Source organism: Lonchura striata, chromosome 2, assembly GCF_050655825.1.
Source record: "Lonchura striata isolate lonStrDom1 chromosome 2, ASM5065582v1, whole genome shotgun sequence".
NCBI lineage: Eukaryota > Metazoa > Chordata > Aves > Passeriformes > Estrildidae > Lonchura > Lonchura striata.
In genome coordinates this window covers 76299169-76317953 of record NC_140704.1, presented here as the reverse complement: position 1 = coordinate 76317953, position 18785 = coordinate 76299169, and the positions used below count along the sequence as shown (strand labels likewise).

The 18785-nt window shown below is 35.8% G+C and overlaps 1 protein-coding gene across 3 annotated transcripts in view; it reads left to right on the top strand.

Annotated features, from left to right (window-relative positions):
• The window catches only part of CDH18 (cadherin 18), a 526603-nt gene that overhangs the window by 34679 nt on the left and 473139 nt on the right, over positions 1-18785 (top strand). Inside the window, exon 2 of one of the 3 annotated variants that reach the window (XM_085571653.1) lies at positions 540-654. The exons of the other annotated variants lie outside the window; for them this stretch is intronic. The gene's annotated coding sequence lies outside the window, so the exon portion shown is untranslated. The remainder of the gene's footprint in view (positions 1-539; positions 655-18785) is intronic. 3 annotated transcript variants of the gene reach the window in all.

The following is an 18785-nucleotide window of genomic DNA, read 5'->3' as shown; positions in this document are numbered from 1 at the left end:
TGCTCACAATGTGTGTTCTCATAAGTACTATACTTTTTAAAAAAAACCTATATAATGGATCGATGTGTTAATATTCACCAATATCTTCTAGTATACCCTCCATCTCCATGATGAAACCAGCAGCTAAAAGGGTGCTTATATAATTTTGGTTTTAATATACTTTGGATGGTGTAACTGACATAGGAGGGGGGAGAAGAGTGCTTGCCCCTCCAGAACTACATGAAATAATTTGTTCCTCATTATACTGTGTATTATCACCTTGCTCAGAAACACTTTGAAAGATGTCTCTTCATAGAAAATTGCAGATCAATTTTTCCAGGTTATACTGAATATATTTTAACTAAATGCCTTAATTAGCATCCCTCACCTCAGACACCTTTTTTACTACAACCTTGTTCAAGATTCAGTAGGTAGTTTTACATTTATGTGTTGTTTTAACCACATTCTACCACATTCACTCTTTTATCTTTTTGTTAGCACACAGATACTTTCCTGAAAAAACCCAGAATAATGGCCATTTCATATTTACTTTAATGTAGTTCTGCAAGCAAGTTGCGAGCCCAGACAGTTGGGATCAAGAAAGCTTGCATATGCAGAAGATGTATCCTCATGGATGTATTTATTTTTTTGTGACTTGGCAGTGTTCGGAAATCTGTGAGTATTGTCTTTGTCTCCCTTTGTAGTCTTCTCTCAAATGAACAAACAAAACTAAACAGAATGTACAGGATGGAAGAAACACAAAGATACTACTCTGAAAGTTTTTTGCTCATTTATGTCTTTCTATTCCTTGGATATGGGGAGATTGCATTACCATTTCCTCATCCATATAAATGAATACGTAGCAAGGCCTAAGAGAAATTTCCAAACCAGTAAATTAGTTTTGAATCATAGAACCATAGATATGTTAACATTGGAAAAGACCCCTAAGATTATTAAGTCTAATAATTAATCCAGCACAGTCTTGTTCACCAATAAACCATATACCTAAGTGCCATGTACACATATTTTTTAAATGTTCCCAGGGATGGTGATTCCAGAACATGTCATATTTTCTACTTTTTTGTCTGTTTATCAAAGATAAAGTTCATGGTGCCCTGACTGTATATGCCAACATGTAAATTTTGCCAATGCTTCCAAGGAACTTTTTATATTCTGCTGCTTCTGATGCATACAATCTTGTGGCGAACTGAATCAGAAGTAATCTATAAGAAAACTTATTTTTCTAAAGTAGGGTAAATTATAAATTCATTAGGGGCTGACTGAATGCATGGAGTGAAGTCTAAAGAGCCAATCTGGACAAGGAACATCAATGGTAACATTGGAAGGAGGTGAACACTGGGGAGTCAGAAAAAAACAAAAATTGTGTATTATGTTGTGTAAGTAGACATTATTTTAGAGGCAGCTACAGCCACTTATTTATTGAGAACAGCCTTCTCAGGTAATTACTGTTCAAGAAGAAGGTTTTATTCTATTATTAATTCTGTAAATAAAATGAAACTGATGTATGCAGGAATGAATGTTCTCATTTAGTATTCCTTTAAAGACTAGCATTCTTTCATCAATGATTCAGTTTTACAAATCATTATTATGATGTAAATTATTAAGTTGCATAAATTATTCTTTGTATGTAATGTGTAAGTTTGAAGATAAATAGAATTTTATACTTTTCTCTAGATGACAGAATCCTATCTGCTCTTGTTATTCATTCATTTGGAAAGACTAATTTATTAAATTTGCTTTACATAACTGAATTAAGCTTTGACCTAAGAGTTATTTTACCATGTGGAACTTGCATCAATGAGTAGCAGAACTTCTTGAAGAAGCAATTTTCTGCATATTGAAGGGAAAAATATATAGGTAGTTAAATAGTATATGTCCTTAAATATACATGTAAATACTAAAAAAACTGTTGTGCTGGTAATGGTACTTGATAACCACCACCCCTAACACCCTCTCCCCCCCTCCAACCAAAAACCCTTTTATGCCCAACTTAAAACCTTTTAAAAACAGAACAGAGCCCTACAACAAAGAAAACTGAACCTTTGGGCTGAGTTTACCACATACAGATAAATCACAGGTGGTACTGTTAATTGGGTTGGAGGTAGGAAGTATATGAATACAGTTGACATTTTTACAAGAATGAAGTAGACTTTTTTGCTGTTGAAGCTTGTCAGCAAATATCTTAAGGGCAATTTGTCAATGGTAGAGTCTTTCTCACTGTTATGTCTACCTTCTTACAATGACAGCTAATTTCATGCTTAATTGTAAGACTGTCTTTGGTTTCTAATGTATATACCTGTGTGTCTTCTGTGAAGTGTTTTCTGTGACTTAGCTAGCCAATGTAATCTTGGAGAATAAAGCAATCCATTTATTTGTTTCATTCTTATATTTTTAAGAGCATATTAATGCATACGCCAAAATGGAAAAAATAATCTCCTGCCCAATCATTCTGCTCAAAGATGCTATTTTTGTCTTCACTGTTAGTAGTCATATTTCTGATGGATGGAACATTTTTCTATCTTAAGCAGCAACAGACATAACATATTACATATAGCTAGTTGTCTATTTTCAAAATGGTTGTGAAGTATTTTCCAATGATATGAAATTGGCAAACTAGCACTCTTCTGATGTAAAGCATGTCTGTCATCTTTGCAATTTATGAAAAACTAATTTATCAATTTATTTAATCATATTTTTACTCTTCTGCAAGGTTCATTCCTTTGTGTGTCCTTTTCCATAGTAATTGCGCTCATTAACTTGAACAAAGGAAAGTTGTAAAAAAATTTGACTTGTAAAAAAAATGATTGCAGTTGTTTGTGCATGGTTTAGTTTCCAGGTACTATTTCATTATAGTTATTTTCATTGTAAGCAGCAGCAATAGAATGAAAGAAGAGATGAGAGAAATGTAGTCCACATAATGCTGGAAGAATCCAATATTTTTTGTTTTTATATCTAGGAAGAAAAACAACAAAATGATAATTCTCTCTATCCATTTTTCACATTGAAATAAGACTAAATTATTTCCCCAGATTATTTTCCAGGAATGTGAATCCTTTGAAATCCAAGATTCTGCCCTGTATAATTACACACTGAGAAATTAGTTTACCATGTGAGGTAGGGCACGGCTCCAAAATTAAGATATCATTACTGGGTGTTGGATTTTAGTTTAGGTTTTCATGACAATAAGGCCAAAAGGCTGTAATAACAGTCCAGCACAAAGCTGATGTCCCTTTCCAAGGATTTAGTTCTAGGAAGAAAGAATAGTCTTCAAAGACATGTTCTAATTAGAGGTAGTCAGAAAACCCCTGGTTTGTACTTGTGTTGCCTTCATGGGAGGCAACAGTGACCTGGTTGCAAGGAACAGCACGGCAGCCCGGTCTCGCCCGGGCCACTCGGGCCAACGACATACGCAGGACACCAATGTGGTGGACGGTTGAAAGTCTTTATTATCTTATCTCATGGGTTTAAATAGTCTTGGGGGACTCTGCTACGTCAGGGGGGGGTTGGTAGGGTCTCTAGGGTTAGTCAGGAGTGGAAAACTACTGGGTTAGGTGTGGTTACATTCTTTGGGCTAATAGATAACGTGCTGCAGGAGGAGAGGGGGAAGGGAGTCTTTCTTTCCGTCACATCCCGAAAATCTTACAATCGCCTGTCCCTATCTACTACAACTTGTCTCTGAGTGATTTGCCTTCTCTCAACCCTTTATCCCATTGGCCACCTTCCTGTCTCTTCATAGGCAGGAAAATAGAATACCCAGTATAAATTTATTTTGCCCATTAAAGGTCAAATACTCTTCCTGTATAGAACTGTTTTGGAAACCCTAGCAATCTCCTGCTAGTGAAAAAGAACTTCTTCTGCATGTGTTGTTCTCTTTCAGAACTGCCCAGTAAATTATGTACATCCTGTTAATATTGCTTATCAAATTAAATAAATGGTTAGGTATTTGGTAACCATTGTAGTCTCTAGGTAGTATATTGCTTCCTTTCTTTATTGAAATTTTCTGGAGAAATTCTTAGTTACTTTCATATGTGGTTTCATTATACCATATAAAATTGTAGAAATTTAATTAAAACAAATTCACATTTACTTGAAGGTAATGGTGTTCCACATTGTGAGTACTGGAAGTATAATGCATTATAATGTTTTTGAAGCTCATTGAATATCTAGGAATCATCAGGAGAGGTGGGATTTTTCTTTGTGTGCTCTTTGTGGATTTGATTTTCTTTTATTGACTGGAAAACTTTTGCAACATTCTCAATTGGAATTATGCCCTATCCCTCTTCACAATCGAATGAGAACTCTATTCTTTTAGCAGTACCTCAAACCCCACACCATCAGCTCTTCATTGGTCTGTCAGAATAGGAAAATGTATTTAAATGAGTTTATGATATAATAACAGAGTAAGACCATTCATTAACTCTGTAGATTTTCCATTAGTCTGATTCTTAGTTTTTAAGAATAGTTCTATCAACTTATTTATCAAGGGAGGTAACCGGAAAAGGAAGTTTGGATTGTAAAGCAACTGTTTTTCTTGGGCATGTGTTAAACTCTGATCTAACAGTGCTTAATTTTTGACTCTTGGAGTCCACCCCCCATATAAAAATATTTGGATGTATTTTGTGTTTCAAGGCACTTCTTCTCTGTACATAATTGAATAAATGCATAAATCTTTAAGTTCTTCTATTTTATGTAGTTCTAGAATGCTATACCTCATTCTGTTTTGATATTAGATGTGTCATATTTAGAGTGCAGCAGAAGAAGCAGTCATCTAACATGAAACCTAAAATGGCAGCTGGACACAAATTGATCTAATCCAACTTAGGTCACTGTGCACACTCTTTCTTCTTTGACTCACTGAACCCAGGTATTACAGCTCACTGCAGTAGGTATTTATTTGGACACACAGCAGTCTGTGTAGCCTAAGAGTGAAGTGTGAGGATGGAAGATGGTTTAGTAATTTGAAGCTAATAAACTTGGTATTAGAGAAAGAAAATAATTTCTGTGATGTTTTCAAGGAAAGGGGTATAATTTCTTGGTAAGAATGTGCAAAATCTTTTAGAGACACTGGGCAGCTTGTAGTATAATGCCTAAAACAATGTTAGTCCAAAGGAGTCTTGGAAGCTGTTCTTCAATTCAAACTGATAATAAGGAGAACTATTTTCCCATTCCTTTCCATGTCAGTCAAGGCACAAATACATATGTACAGATAGACTGAAGGAGAAAGGAGGGAAGAACATCTATACAGATACATGAAGCTCTGTGTGTGTTGGAAATCTGTTTCTCTTAAATATCACTGACAAGATTTTGTTCTTGTCATACTTGAATACTCTCTGTATCAAAACTAAAAATATGTTCAGAAGTGTTTGACTTGTGTAAGCCCAGTCATGTAAGTTCTGTATTTCAGTAGTTGCTCTTTTCCTTCTTACCCAACTGTTTCAGATGATTATCACACATTTTGGAGCTTAATATATTACAAAATGCTTTTAATAATGAAAATAAGCATTATGCAAATACTAGGAAGTAGATTTTGTTAGGTGTTTGATATTGAATATATATTTATTGGCATTAACTGAATTATGATGGCTTAGAGATGTAGACAAATGACAATAGGTATCTTCTACATAGATCCAGCTACTACATAACCTGTTACCAGTTCTTAATATTGAACATGACAGTAACCTATATGTCATGGTCTTTCAGAATTCTGAGTGTTGTACAAAGAAGGTTTGTCTTCAAGTTCACATGGAATTTGAAGCCCTGTTTTTTTTCTGAACTTTCCTGCTTAATGAATAGATTGTGTAGTCCAACAACCACAATTTCAAATGTTTTTGTAACTCTTGAAAAATAAAGTTTTCATAATTAAATGTCAATTCAAAAGAAATTACTTATACAATTGGATATGCAGTGCAAATTTCTGCATAACAAAAAAATTCTCTGCTCCTTGAGGGCACTTCCTAAATCACTATACTTGAAGGCCGAAGTATGACTTTTGCATATGTAGATATGTGCTTTAAGAATGTCTGTATTTTTAATTACCACAAAGGATAAATTCTTAAGTTCACTATAAAATAATGTTAATAGTGTTCTAATAATATGAAAAAGAAAAATTTTCTGTAAAATTTGAAGGAATAAAAATAAAGATTTTATATGGTAGGATACAAAAGGTCAAGTGCAATGTTACCTGGTAAAAACAACTTATGGAAGACTTACTTCAGCCTCTGCTGCATTAAAATATCATCATATCTTCTAATGTGTTTTGAAACCATTAATAGCCACTGATTCAGCCCAAGGGTTAGGATTTGCTTGTTTTTGTGGAGAGGTTTCACTAATGCTGTCAATTATGAATTCTCTGAATAGGGAAAAGGGTTTAGACATATCAAATCATCATTGCGTGACTTTTTTCTCCGAAATGCTTTCAAGTGAAGAGTCTGCTTAAAAAGAAACAGATGAAATATATAAATCTGTCTTAAACCTGGAAGATTTAGCTTAGGGTTGAAGGATTTACTTTTAATTCTAGCCATTCTAGAGGCATAATTTAATATTTATGTATTACATACTATTATGTGGTAACCACTGTGACTATTTGTAAAAGTGAAGTTTTAACAGCAAATAATATAGTCCAGAATTCAAGGGAATAATATTTTCCTTAGTACAGACTTTAAAATATTGGTAGTATTTTAGATGGGAGGGACAATTACTAGACTATATTTATGTAATAATGACATATAATTGTAAAACTTGTCCACTACATTGCATTTTTTTTTTTACCATAAATCTACTATCTCTAAAGTACACAACTAAATTGTTCTAAATACAATTAGTAAATGTAACAATAAGACAGCTTTTTAAGATATTTTACAGCTGGTGGCAATGTCAGATAAAATGTCTGATTTCTAAAAGGTGTGTTCAACAAACTGAAAACCTGAAATTAATGAGGAAAATGAGATCCATTGAAAATCAATAGCTTTACAGTTTATGAAGCTCCCCTCGCAGCTGAAAAAAAATAAGTTATTGTATATAAGTTAATCAAGAAATACCTTGGCGTGGAAATTCACTAGTTTTGCAGGTGATGTATATCTTACTTGGATATGTCCTTCATTAAACTGTGTGAGAATGAAGTGGGCCAAGCAACCCCCATCAAGGACACACACACATTTTTTTCATGAACTTGAATATTTTGACATGTTAGGGTTTACAGTGGTGATTAGAGGATGATTGCAGCAAGTTTTGTGATAGACATTTCATAAGACAGTTCTTAAAAAAAGGGGTTTCTCCTTTTGTATAATTAAAGTTTTGTTCTGCCTTTTTTTAATCTTTAGATGGGGCCTGAATATGGAAAACGGTTTTCTAAATAAAAATATGTGCTATGGTTTGCAGTCTAAAGCTGAAGCAGCCTTTTCTTGCTCCTATCCTTTACATTGTCTCTGTACAGGATTATATAAATTCAAGAAAAAAAAATCAAGGAAATTACAATAAATCAGCTTAACTGTTTTAAATTAGTGACTCTGAGTATGTATTATACTCCTGATCTTCTGCCACCACAAGGTGATATTAAGCCTGTCAGTATAATATTACATCTTTGAGTAATTTAAACTAACAAGTTTTGGGGGGTTTTTTTTGTTTGTTTTGTTTTTGGGTTTTTTTTTAACCAACAATAAAATACATATTTTTATGTTTGAAGGGTTGTTTTTTTCTTTTGAATAGTTGTGGTGTAATTGGATAAAAACTAGTTTTCCCTTTGTTTGAGAAAAAAGTTGGAAAGACACTTGAAACTTAAATTTCATATGGGCATCAACTATGAGAGCCTTGGATGGAAGATGCTGTATGGCTGTCATGTGCTAATGTGTTTGACGTATCTCCAGAGATGCTTGCTTCTGAACGTGTTGGTGTTTTTGTAACTGAAAACCGTTAAGAAATATATTTATTAAAATAAATGATGAAGTACATTAGAATATGTTCCATTATTTTACTGCAGAAAGCCTGTCTGTTTTTGTATTGTAGGTATGTGAATAGTTCCCAAAAGAATAGAAAGAAAATAATTTACTTTTCACCATGTTATGATAAAGAATGATGCAGTTTATGTTATTTTCTATTACAAGAGTCTGATTAATCCAATAAATTTATATCTTTTTGTTTGCTTGTTTACTTTTGTTGGTTTTTTTCTGTTTCATTGGGGATTTTTTTGTTTGTTTGTTTGTTTTTTTAAGTTAGTTTAGTCTTCCCTGGGCAAGAAAAGGTCTATTTTTGTGCAGAGCTACAAATGTACAAAAAAAAGGTAAGCTACAAATTGTGGGGTCATAACTTATTAGATTCAATGGATTTAGATTTCCTATTCTCAGATTTTATATGTGTTAAATTATGCATGTGACTTTCAGGAGAAGAACAGCCCTGTTCAGCTCAAGGTAAATATTGCACTGAGATCAGCTGGGACCTTTAATAAATAATGAGGCAATTGATCAGATATCATGTCTTAACCCCAGAAAGCAACCAAGCAACACGTACTTCTTGCTCACTTCCCCACAAGCAGGATCAGAATCAGAACAGTAGCTTAACCCAAAGGTTTTTCCACTTGTAAAGCCATTTTAATAAATAAGTGAAAAGCCATGGGCTACCATTTCCATGGGCAGGCAGGTGTTCAGCCATTTCCAGGGGATCAGGGCCCTGTCACATGTATCAGTCACTTGGCAAGGCATCATGCCACAAATATCCCCTTTCCTCCTTCTTTTCCCCAGTTTTGCATACTCAGCATGACACTAGTGTGGTATGGAATATCCCTTGTGTAATTTGGAGTCAGTTGTCCAGGCTGTGTCTGTCCCCCAAGTTCCTGTGCTCCCCCAGTCTCCCTGCAGGTGGAATGGTGTGAGGGGCAGAAAAGGTCTTGGTTTTGTGTAAGCTCTGCTCAGAAATAACAAAAAACACCTCTGTAATATCAACACTGTGTTCAGCACAATACCAGAACAGGACCCCATATAAGCTACTGTGAAGAAAATTAACTCAACCCCAGCCAAAACCAGCACATCAGGTGTTTTTCTAAGTTTGATTTTTTTTTTTTTTTTTAAAATTTTGCTTCTTTATAAACTGCTGTGTTTTTTGTTTGGCCGGGGTTTTATTAATACCCAAATGACAAGTTAGTCTTCAGGAAGACTGAAATCTGATGTTGTAATACTGAAATCCCTTTAGTAAGTGTGTTCACCTTCCAGCAAGCTGATACCTCTTGCTGCTGCCTGAAACAAACCAAAACAGCCTCTCAATTTTGAACTTCCATATGTTCATCAATCATTCAGTCATTGCTACTTTTGGAAGTCATATCTCTAGTGACTTTTAAGTCAATTATGTAGAAGTAAAAAAGGGATTCTTAATTTTACTTAAGATAAAATCCAAATAAGAAATGTAATGCATAGAAAATTTTTGTATTATTAAAGTATAATGTCTTGCATTATTTTTGTATTTATCACAGAAAAATAATTAAGAAGGAAAATATAAATTCTTGTTAAAATATTTCTGACTTTTTAAAATAATGTAATAATGGAAGACTGTACAAGAACTGTTGGTGGTTATACAGGAGGAGTAGAACACTCTAATGGCTTGAAATAAGCCTTGGGGGAAGAAAAGGATAAACAGTTGTAAAGCAGGTGTGAGAGAAATGTATAAGAGGAGACAATAGCAGGAGGGAAGAGTAAATCATAACAAGAACAGAAGTGCATATTTTACAACCTTATAAAAAAATATTTGCATCAGAATTCTCTAATATTTTTGCAGAACTGCTGGAGCCTGATAGTGTTTTTTTAGCTATGAAGTGTGTCAGTTGTTCTGTGTCTTTCTTGAATATATAATGTCAGCCATTGTAGTACATTTAAAATATGATTACATACATAATCTATAAGAATTCATAATCGCTAAGTCTCATTTGAAAATGCATTACTTACTTTTGTTCTATTGGATAAATTAAGCTAGTTCTTCAGGAAGGAGGTGACAATGCAGTAGCTTATGGTACTATTTAGACTATGCTGTTGGCTTTGAGGTCACCTATGTAGCTGAGGGAAGAAATCTTTTTTTTTGGGAAACAGGGGGGAGGACATATGTGTACAGCTCCTATAAAACCATTTGATCTATAGAGACTTGTAAATTCTGTGCAGGGCTCTGCATAACAAAACTTAACACTTTGCAACAATTATCATCACAGCTCGCATCTAGATTTTCATCTCCATCTGTTGTTCTTGAAATCAAAGATCTTACAGGAAGTAGTTTTTTTTTTCAGAATACCCCTCTTTCTGGACAGTAGAGATAGGATACTGTCATTGAGGAAAGCAGATATAGTAACAGGGAGGTACAACTAGCCAATATTACGATGAGATGGAGAGTGTGCACAGATTACAGAGGCAGAAAGGGATCTGTGAAGCTGACCAGTCCCAGGCCAACTTCATGGCCTATATTATGGTAGCTCATGCAGGGTTTTACTGAATTAAAATCAGATTAATTAAAATTAGAGAAATTGAAGGTATTAAAGTTTACTTCAGATTAAGTCTCTGTCTTTGAGCATGCCTGTCAAGTCTTACACAGTTTTGAGGGCTGACAGTCTGAGTAAGTGAAAGCTGTCTTGGTCTGTTCTGCTTTGATATTTTCCACAGTGGCCCACATAGCAGGATTGGTTCTGCCCACCAATTTTCTGTGTATCTGGCACCTTTAGACAAACATACTCTTCTTTTGGAGTAGAAGCTAAGGATTAACCAAAATTCATTTTGTCTGCTTCTTTCACACTGTCTTGCAGAAGAACATATAGAGCAGTGATTTAAGGGAGCAGAGGATACTTACTATTATGTGATAATGATGATGCTATAGAAACCCTAGTGTGAAGATGAATATTTTTGAAAGACAGAAATAAAACCTACAAATTCTTGCCAATGCCTATTGTCTCATCTACAAATACTAGATATATTCATTCTGACATTCCTAAACTTTGAAATCATTGTGCTGTTTCTCAAGTAGTTGGAAACACATGCAAAATTGTTCTTATTGATATCTTGCTAGCAGACAGTTATTTGCAGAATCTCTGCAAGTATGATGTGCTTTATATGTGGAAATTCTTGAAGGTATGTAAATTTAAAAGGCTGAAAAAGAGCATCTTTAAATTAAGATACCTTAAGATAAACTGTTGCATTGGTGATTACCTAATTAGATAATTGGTTTCTAACTCTTGGAACCATATATACATTGGAGGAGTAGATCAGTAGGCTATTTTCCCTTGCATAGATATGTTATTTTTTTGGCCTTTGCATCACTATTTAATTATTGAAGAAGAAGGCCTTCAGAAGACACTCTGAAATGCATTAAGTTTTCAACTTCTTTGAGTTTTATCTGTACAGACAAAAACATGTAGAAAAAGGAAGCCTGTAGTTAGCCTTTAAGTAAATTATTTACAGTTGAAGTCTCACAATAAAAACAGTGATCAATTGGGCCATAAATGGAGATGTTAGTTTTGTGTTAGTGAATGTTTTACATAACATGTCAAAGGTAATTCCTAAAGTTTTGACTTAAAGTTTGAGATTAGCAGGGACACATTCTTGTTTTAGTGAACAGCCAACACTGAATCCATAATAAGTTTCGAGTGGTTTTTTTCCGATTTAAAGCTGTGAACATCACACTCCTAGGCAGGATTTTAAAAATAATTAGGGCATACATAATCAAATGCATTGACAGTCACAGAAGAACACAATCTTTTACTAGATATTTATAGAAATTATTCCATGAGCAGTGACTACAGCATCACTCTTACTGTTGTTTGCTTCAGAAACAACAGGGAAAATATTGTGTCTTGGGTGTCAAAACACAACTATCGTTGGAACTATTTTTCAGGTGCTAGCATGTTTTTTATTAATAGAAAATTATGTAGAAGACAAAGGATATAATAATTCATCATAAAAGGAATGCATTAGAGGACATTAGGTGGATTATGTTCCATGTTTATTTAAGCTACTTTTCACTAGAAATTACCCTTATTTAATATTCAGTCTCACAGTGGTAGTAATGGACAATTTTTACCATAAATTTCAATCTTCCACATTGGAGAAACAAGTGAGGCTTTTCTACTCTGAAACCAGCTTTTTCTTAACACTTACCTCACAAATGGCCAGAGTCCTTTGGTGTGAAGGACTGTATTGGGAAGAAGATAGTGAGGATAGTTGAGCCATTATCCTGGGAGACCCTTCTGTCCCCCTTGTATTTGTAAAAGGTGAATGTTTGTACTTAATCTTTTGCTGATTGCAGATGGGTTTTCAGAGCCTTGGCATGTGCTGAGTCATTCTTTGATGGACAAGAAGTTTCAATGACATTTCAAACTGCATTTGGTTGAGCTGGGGCAGTCCTTGTATATTGCAGGGATTAGCAGCAAATCCAATATTTAAACTTGTGATAGAGTGTTCTGTCCTATCAGTCACCTCCACAGGACATGGGATGTGGAACTCGGGACCTGTGTCTCACCTGGAACGCCACAGAGTGTACAGTCTGCCAGAGCCGGATAGCTATAGCGAAGCTTCCACCGAGGCAGGATGATGCTCAGGCTGCTGTAGTTTCCAGAGGGTTTTATTGAGGGGAAGAGAAGTCGGAGGTGCAGGGAGACACCCTCTCAGGAAAGGAGCGGGCTCTGAGCGCGCGGTCCCGAGGGCGGGGTAAGGTATATAACGGCAACGGGCTCAGAGGGTCAGGAGACATATCAGCCAATAATGGACCGATACAGGGGAGGAGTAGGGGATGACCAACAGGGTGAGGATTGATAGGGACAGGGGGAAGGGATGGCTAACAATAGGGAACCAATGCAAGCATAAAGAACAAGGAACATTCTAGAACAAAGACATAGCTCAAACAATGATGGACATGAACAGGGATAAATGATTAGCATCGGGGGAGGTGGGAAAATTACAAAGAAGTGGTCTCCAAGGGAATCCCAGGTGGATTGTCCCCGGGACCCCCTCCCACAATGGGAGATTTTATTTCTTTTCTTGAGCATTTATGTCCTTTTAGGAACTGGGACAGGTAAGATAACTTTTTTAAAAAATTTGGTTTGAATCATTGGTTGTGTAAAGATGGTTGTCTTTGGATTATGCTATAATTTTCAGCTAATTTTGTGCAAATGAACAGTAACAATACTCTAAGACCTCTGTGTAGAGAGGACTACTCACAAAGTTCTACCTCTATCACATAGAAATGAAGCAGGAGTAAAAAGAACTCTCACCATAATGAATATCATGTTCCCTTAGATATAGGGGTATAATATCTACTTGGTTAAAATCTCTTTGAAGAACAGATCCAAATACAGAATACCTCTGTACCTGCCCCTGAAGCATCGAAGTCTGTAACCCCATTGGCCCATGCCTTGTCCCAGCCCACCTAGGAGCCCCTGATAAGGGGGCTCCGAGGGTCCATGCGGCCTCTTGGCCCTGTCCTCCTCTCTTGGACTTCCTCCCCCCCTGGGGCTTCCCCTCTTCTAAACCCTCCGTTTCTCTCTCCCCTCCCCCATCCTCTTAAGCCCGGCCACGTGCTACGCCTGAGAGCACGAGGCTTGGGCATTCCTGAATCCTCCAATAAACCTCTCTCCCCAAGAGCAAGCTTCAGAGATCTCTGCCTCCCTACACCCCCACCGTGCAGGAGAATAATCTTCTCACAGAGGGATAGATTTGAAACAGTAAATAAGCATTTTATGCATCTAATGTGTAGGTTGAAGTGTTCCAAAATAAAATTGTTGAGGAGGACTAAGAATAGCTGCAGTGCTTTTGTTATCCAAGTTTGTATTCATGCTACATATTTGTCATGGTTTGACACGGAAAAAGAATTTTCTCAGAAGGAAGAAGTCAATTTGGATATTGACCAATTGAAGGTGTACATGCACTGGAACCGGGCTTGGCCCCCTGCAGATGGAAGGGTGGAGAAATCTGGGATGTCTCTGTTCCCCCAGAGTCTCTCTCTCTCCCTCGAGAAGGAGACAGCAGTAGCTTCTCAGCAGTACACCATGGGGAAGGAGAAGAGGATGCCGGTGAGCCAAAGAGACCATGCTTCACCTGGGAAAAGACAGAAGTGGAGCAAACAGAGAAAAGTTAGGGAGGTTTGTGGTGGTGCCCCCTGTCATCAGAGAAGAAAGGAAGAAGATCTCTATTCTTGGACCCTCGGCCCCAAGGGAAAATGGCAGGGGACTGTGGTCCCAAAAATGAAAAACTGAACTGTTGTTTTTTCCCCTCTTGGCAGGGCATCCTTGAAAGGAAAAATCCTAAAAGCAGTCTGTCCATCCATGCATTGGTGGTGAGAGCACTGTGCATGGAAAGGAGAGGGTCACCATGGCAAACTTTTTCTCTGGGTGGTGCCATGTGTGACATGGAAGCACAGGATGTGGCATCTGTGTTTCTTGGGGGGGTCTGTGGCACAGGAGGGACTCCTCTCTCCCTCGATGGACTGAGTATCGATTGTCTGGAGGGTGGAAACCTGACTGGGGTCCAGATTGTGTCTCACTGTAGTTTGTTGGAGTTGGGTGGTGAGAGAAGGAATGCTTTGCAAGGTTTTCTTTTTGATCTTTGTGTGTGGTTTTTTTTCTTTCTTTTTTTCTTTTATAGTAGTAGCTTAATAAAGTTTTTTTCCCTTGTTATTAAGCTTGGGCCTGCTTTAGCTCTGTTCTTGATCGCGTTTCACAGCATTCAATTGAGAGGTTGCATTTTCATGGGGGCGCTGGCATTGTGCCAGTGTCAAACAATGACAATATTGCAGTCTATTCATTCAAGTAATTTAAAGCCCTGATAAAGCTATAATTGCATCCTCACACAGATTAATATTTTTGTCTGTAAGACCAAGAGAGATCTTAGCCCTCAGTAGAAGCAGTGGTTTTATACTTATGTAAAACTAGAAATAACGTATAATGAAACTTTAGAAATACCTCCAGAGAAAGGCATAGTTCTTTTCATGCACAATCATTATTGCAATTGCACGTGGCCTGAATTTGCTAAGAATATCATATAAATTCTATGATGGCTGATGAATGGTTTACAGTGTCTAGATTATCTACACAGGTATGTACACTGACCAAAGACCTCTAGTTTGGCATGCTAAGATGATATGCTTGGAGCATCATCTGTTCAAGGAGTTGCAGGCACAGCAGTTCACAACCACAGAATATTTGACAAGCTGGCTATTGCATATCTGGGTTTCATAGGTCTCATAGAGTAAACATATGTTCATTTTTTGTAATTCCACCTTTAGTAAACTTCTGCAAAGTATTTTGTGAATTAGCTTCTTGGTTTTCTTCCAAGTGTGTAAGAATGACACTGTATTGGGCAGTATAGACCATTTCAGTTCATAAAATTGTATCTATTAAAAAATAAAAAATATATTTTCTTTCCCCACAAAAAAACAAAGAAAGAATTTTTTTTTAATTTTGGAATATTGGTGACACATTTTCTATTCATAGTACTCTGTGTCTAGCATTAGTATCTGTAAGGCAGATGCTTGAAAAGTGAAAAGAATTTTTGTGTGCTCTAAATTTCCTTACTTTTGTGACCTTGCAATATGATGATGTAGTAGCAGAATTCTTCAATAATAAACACATGTCGTTGTGCCGTGAAAATGATGCCTCAGCACTGCAGCAGAATTTAAAATGGGAGCATCCTGTGGTTTCCATGGTGACCAGGGAGTGCCAGGCTGTTTGCACTGTAGAAGGCAGTGGGTAGCATTTACCTCAATACATGGCAATATTTATTAAGACTGTTACAACTGCAATTTCTGCCTACTGCATTGCAATTTATGCCTAATTTAAAGTTTCAGTCTTTTGCAGTGTCAGCTGCTTGCAACTCCCATTTCCTCTAGTGGAAATGAAGATAATTGGCAATGGTTAACATTGTGTTCTAACATCAGCAGCTCCAAGTGCATCCATTATTCTGAGAGGATGAATGATGCACACAGGGAAGCAAAGAAAAGCTAGCTGTTCTGCTGAGGCTATGGTGGCTTTCTGTTTTGTTTGTGTTTTGGCTTTTATTTTTTGTTTGCTTATTTGGGATCGTGATTTTTAATAGTTTATTTTGTGGGTTTTTTTTTAAGTAATATGAGTGTTATGTAAGTAGCTTCTGACACTTAGGAAGAAACACAGTAAAACCTGTACAGTTTACCCAACACACCCACAGGTTGTTCTCTGTAGGAGTTCCAGTTTAATGAGCTGCAGACTTGCTTACATGATGAAAAGTTCAATAGATTTGTGTTTAGCTTCATGATCCCCCTGTTAGGAGATCAAGAAGTTTTCTTCTGTGTAGCGCAAGCTTGCCTTTGGTGATGAGGAATTTTCACTTTATAGTCAAATGAGTTTTCAAAATCTCAATCTGCCATACACTTAGTAATAAAGAATTTGTGTTGGCTTAGGAAAGGGATACATAATGAGATATCAGCTACATCACAGTCTGTTCATATATACTTGGAATTTGTGCCTGCTGGCTTAACAGAAGCAGCTATCATGTTTGCTTAGGTTTATCTGATGTGAAAGTTTAGTGGAGCTATGCCACTGTGCTTGAAAGAGAAACTGTATTTTCTGTGCCTTGATGTGTCAGTAGCTTTGTGTGAATGTTTTTCAGAAGAGGGTCCGCTGGTGTCCTTCCTGCTAGCTTGGAATTTGAGCAGAGAAAAACAAACACATCTTCCTTAGAGTCTGAGAAGACAGCTCTGCAGTCCTCCTGAAGGGTCTAAAAGGGATGCTGTTTTTTCTTGGTTGTTTTCTTACTCAGTGGTCACTCAGACTTTCATTTGCTAAATTAGGACAAGTCTAGAGCATCTTTGGTTATTTGAACTGTTCCTCCAACTCTAGAAAATCATGTGTCAGCTATTTATATAACTATTTATTAAAATTTGCATACATAATAATCTTAGCAAAGTGATTTTTCCTGCTGTTTAATAATCTTCATAAAAATGTTTCACTTTAATTTTACTAAGTGTATTAAAATCTTATCTATCCAGTCAGATAATATGAGACATGCATTTTGAGGTTTAAAGAGATAAAAAACAAGATTTAAAAGAGTTATCTTTGCTTTGACATGAACATGCTTTGAATCTGGCCCCTAGTGCCAGTCATTTTACATTGACTCTAGAGCAACCTTACTTTTCATTGAATATTATACTATTTTATTGAGTGACTTTTAAAATATCTGTCAATCTTCTAAAATTCCTGAAATGTAAATGGAAATGTAAATTCTGTCATAGTGAAGTGCTGAGTATGAAAAGTCAGGAAATAAATTAGATTGTGGCAGTAGTCCAAAGCTGATTTTCAGAAAGTTGATTTGTTCAGGAAATGTACTGAAAAGAAAAGTTGCACTTAGAGTGGATTTCCTATGGGCCAAACAAGGATTCCCATAATAGTAATTTCTCTGTTTCCATATGCTTTGAACCAGTCCTGCCTCTATGTGTATGTATTATTTTTTACATATGTTTCGTTATTTTATTTCAGTATCAGTGCACAGCAAGCCATAAGAATCAATTCCTTGGTTACATATTTTGGTCGTTGTTTTTCTGACTGAGTAGTCTGTATTTTTAGTGCTCTTCTAATATCATGTATTAAATTTAAAGCATTTGTATGATTTGTTTTAGAGCAGGATGAAAAACTCATCCATAGGCTTAGATGAGATCAGTTTATCCCAAAGGTCTTGATTCTGCATGTACATAGTAATGTGAAAATCTTTTACTTCACTTGGTTTTCCAAATTTCTAGAATCTGAATGTACACATTTTAAATATAGGTCAATTTTCTCCCTCAGCAGATTATGTACATATTAGTATATCCTCCTTTTCAGTAATGCATTTAACTGTCAGTTCTTATTGCTGAATTGTACAAATTATGAACATTTTATAAATCATTATAATAGTTTCACCTATTGTAATATTGATTTATTCTACTGTCTTTCTCTAGGGTAAAACAATTACTTTCCTCCCCATACATCTCCATACACTAAAAAATGACCTGTTATCTTAAGATACCCTCTAGAACAAAGGTGTCTTTATGATAAAATTCAGTATTGGTGTTGATCTGCAGAGTTTGGCACATGCTATGATACAACTACCTCTTTCTGACACTTGGTTCTTATAGATGCAGTGTACATGAGCCTAAACCAATGTCTTCTTGAGGACAATGATTTAACATTGCTGGACATGATGCTGAGACTCCTGATTACTTATGTCTTCATTAGTGTGTGATAAAAACTGCAGGTCAAAAAGAAAAAAAACAAGTCTTTTATTAAGCTACTCTTGACTTAGTTAATTGTAAATTTAATAGAGTTTTTGAAGGATATTTAATAATGTTGCTTCATGCTTTCAACTGTCCCTGAACTTCTGTTATTGTCATGTCACTAATATTGAAAAATATCAAAAAAGAGCAGTGCATAAAACATCTTCGATAAAAGTCTTTTCCCTCTAAAACTGAAATTTCATAAATAAATGTTGGTTCACTCTGCCTGAGTAAATGTACCATGTCCTTGGCTTGACATATCTGCAGAAATGTATTAAAATGCAAATTCATGTATTTCAGCCCTTGAGCTGTTTCATTTCATCCCTAAACTAAATAATCATCATCATCATCATCATCATCAAATTTTATTAGTCTACCAGTTATTAAAACCAATACTCAGTCATCTAAGAATAATCTGATTGATCTTGTTTGATTCTCAAGTTTAACGGCTTAAAAATGATTTTCAAGTTTGACAACTTAAAATATAATTTTTAATGTATATTTTAAAGGTTAAACCATGGTTTTATTTAAGTAAAGGTAATGGGGAAGAT